Here is a 3,805-nt window from a genome sequence, read left to right on the forward strand (position 1 = left end):
TACCTCCTCATAAAGGCTTTACCTTCTCATGGGAAGCAGAAGGGAGTAATACCCTGTGACTATGGTATATTTTTAAGCAACACATGGCTAAAGTTTTGTGAGCTTCTTTACAGAGATAGGTCTCCTGTCTGCATCAGTGAAGAGAACATGCAATGTCTGCCTACCTGCATAGTTTATGAACCATGCTTGCTTGCTTTTTATGATTTTATAATTGAATGAGAGAAATTTGTTCCTCAGTGACCCAAAAGAGGTAAGAGTTGTTATTGGATATGTTCACGGGTCCATAATTTCTGACTTTGGGAAATCAATTAAGGGGGTCAGAATTTCATTTCTGGTAGAACTGGTGCAAGAAATATCTGCTGGTTTCTTCACACTCAAAATATAGGAAGTGTGAAAACCTTCAGTTGATGTGTGTCTCTTGATTTTCTGCAGTTTCCTTCTTACTGTGTTAAGAGGAACAGTGGATAATCTTGCCCTGAGATAAATGGCATCTTTGTTTCCCCAGTTTTCTTGAAAAATAATGGACATAGGTCACTGTATAAGTTTAAGGTTACAGCATGATAGCTTGATTTATACATATTATGAAATGATTACCAAAATAGGTTCAGCTAATATCCATCTTCTCATGTAGGTACAGTAAAAAAGAAGAAGGAGAAAAAGTTTCTCTTTGTGATGAGAATTCAGGATTTATTCTTAAGTTTTCTATATATCGTATATCAGTGTTAGCTATAGTCATCATGTACGTTACATGGAAAGATCCTTAATTGTGGCAATCCCTATTTTTATTATTTATTTATTTATTTATTTATTTATTTATTTATTTTTATGTTTATTTTGAAAGAGAGCTGGGAAGGGGAAGGGAGAGGAGAGAGAGAGAGAGAGGGAGGAGGAGGGGGAGAGAGAGAGAAAGAATCCTAAGCAGGTTCCACACTGCCAACATGGAGGCTGATGTGGGGCTCCATTTCATCAACTATGATACCATGACCTGAGCCAAAATCTAGAGTCAGACGCTTAAGTGACTGGGCCACCCAGGTGCTCCGTTGCAATCCTTATTACAGCTTTATACTTGTTTTTTTTAATTATTGTCAGAAGACTCCTAGTGTTCTACGGACTTCAGATTAATATGTACAGTTTTCAACATTGAGATTACTGTGTTTAGGCAGAGTATACAAAGAACCTAATATTTTATGACTAATGCCATATAAAAGATTCTGCTAGTTGAATATCAGTAGTCTATTCTTGAGACAAAAAAAATCTGACCAAATTGCAATGAAAAGAAATGTGCTCACATGGCATCAGATAAAACCTGCTCACTTGGTATTTTCATTTGTTTCTTAAATATAGGGCTTACAAATGGCTATATCTTAGAATAGACTTCAAAAATATACACACTTTGATAATTTGCCTCCAGATCTTTTCATCTATCACATTCACCTTTGATGTAGGGATTTTCTGCCCCTAATAGCCCATTTTCTGACATTTTCTTTCCCAGAGGAGCAGAGTAGCTAAGAGTATAGGCTTCAGAAGCAAACTGCCTGACTTTGAATCCTTGCTTGGCTGCTTACCTGCTGTGTCCATGAGCAAGTTTCTTTCTTCCTTCCACCCCTGCTTTTTTTTTAAAGTAAGAGCATGGGCAAGAGGGTCAGAGAGTGAGAGACAGACAGAGTCTTAAGCAGGCTCCACGTTCAGCACGGAGCCCATCGTGTGGATAGATCCCACATCCCTGGGATCGATGACCTGAGCTGAAATCAAGAGTCAGATGCTCAACTGACTGAGCTACCTAGGAGCCCCATGAGTAAGTTTCTTACTCTCTCTAAGCTTTTGTCTCCTCATCGGTAGAATGTTGGTAACTATAGTAGTACCTCACAGCTGTTAGAAGTGAGGAAGAGTTCATACAAGGAAAGTCCTTAGCACAGTATCTGGGCTCCATAAGTGAAGCCACTACTATGATTTAAAATTTTTTTTATGCTTAAATTCAACCTAAAGTGCATTTTTCGTTTTACCACTTTATTTTTTCTTATGTGTCATTGATAGTGATCCCTTATTTGAGGGATGGGATAACTTAAAAACATTTTCTATTAAAATATGTATGTAGCTATGATAAAACCATAAGAAAATCTTGTTTTATTTGATGGACATTCCTGGTTATCAAGTTTTAGTCAGCTTTGTTTTCCTAGCTTTTCAGAGAAATAGGTGGATCCAACTACACCTTTTTAGATCTATAAGCACCATTAAGTGATAAATTTAGGCCACAGTTATGTTTTCAAGTAGATATATTAACATCTGGATGTGTTTTTTTGTCATAGTGATATAATACAACTCACACTACCAAGGTAAATGAAGAAAAGATTTGACATACTGCTTTTTTTGCCCACTTTTAGTTGACCTATGACAGTCTGGAATAATGACAAAAATGTTAATGCCCAAAATAAAACCATTAGAATTTCTATGTTTTTCTGTTGCTATCAGTCCTTCATTTGTAATAGACTGCCCTTCAAATGCTAATTTGTGTTAAAAAAGTAACTCTTAGGAAATGCTTCCAGTTCATATTGGGATATGACTTGCATTTTGAATTTTCAGTTAACTAAGAAATACACTTGTAAACTATGAACACAAGTCCTGCTTCAGCAGTGAAAATTGTAATTTGATGTTTAATTACCAATTTGCAAAATAAAATCATGCATTTATAAACATTCCACAAAATTTTTAAATAATATCATTGATGTCGTTAAGAGGAAAGGGATTTTGAATACATGTAATGCAGAACTGTTCTTGTTTATGAAAGCCAAATCATAAGGTCTTTAACAATTGGCTCTTTTTCTTTTCAGTTTATTGCAGAGATTGTTTTTGCTGTTTTGGACTGTCTCAACCTTTGCTAATGACACTAGGCAGCCTCAGATCATATTACTAAAACCTGTTTACCTTAGCAACAAGCTAACTTGATTTTATTACCAGAAAATGGATTATGAATTCCCAAACAATTATTAAAATGTTGGTTTTCAAATAATCAACTTTTGTCTTTAAGGTTTTTGGTTTTTTAGGTTATAGTTATATGCAGGATAGAAGCGTACAAAAATATTAAGCAGAGAGTAAGGAAAAACAATTTTTGTACAAGAGAGAAGGGAATATTTAAGATTACAGGGGTGTGGACCTTGTTGGGGTCAGGTAGAATTACAGATACACTATGCCATAACTTTGGAGAGTATTTCTGGATTTTGACTGGCATAAAAATGGAATTTAAAGTATCATATAACGCTCCCTGTGGCCCAAATAATGTATTGTATTTTTGACCTCTACAATTCACAAAACCTTGTGTGAAAACTTTCATACTAAAACTACAATAAAAGTAATTTTAGCTGGAAATGCTCCAACTAGTTTAAGTAATACTGTAATCGGTGCAATCATGACTTTAATTTGGTTGAACATTGGGAAAAATGGGAAAAAATCCCCTTATACATGCACACACGCCCCTAAAACATAATAAAACATGCCTTGTATTTGTCAAAATGGAACCTTGCGGCTGCCCTTTGCCCTCCTTCAGATATCACTTAACTTTTTCTCTAGTTATACTTAAGTATTTCAGAGAAGTGTAAACAAAATTTACCTTTCAGTCTCTTATTTTACGGGTATTTTGGCTAGACTGTCATCCATGTTAGGAATGGAATATGCAGCATGAGCCGTACATCTTAAAATCTATTTGACAAACCTTTGAAGCATACTACAAGGCTGTTTGGTTTTACAAGTGCAGAAACCAAGATCTGGGAGGGTGACTGCCCAAAACGCAGCTGCTGCATGGCTGCCCCGG

Source organism: Panthera leo, chromosome B3 (assembly GCF_018350215.1).
Source record: "Panthera leo isolate Ple1 chromosome B3, P.leo_Ple1_pat1.1, whole genome shotgun sequence".
Classification (NCBI taxonomy): Eukaryota; Metazoa; Chordata; class Mammalia; order Carnivora; family Felidae; genus Panthera; species Panthera leo.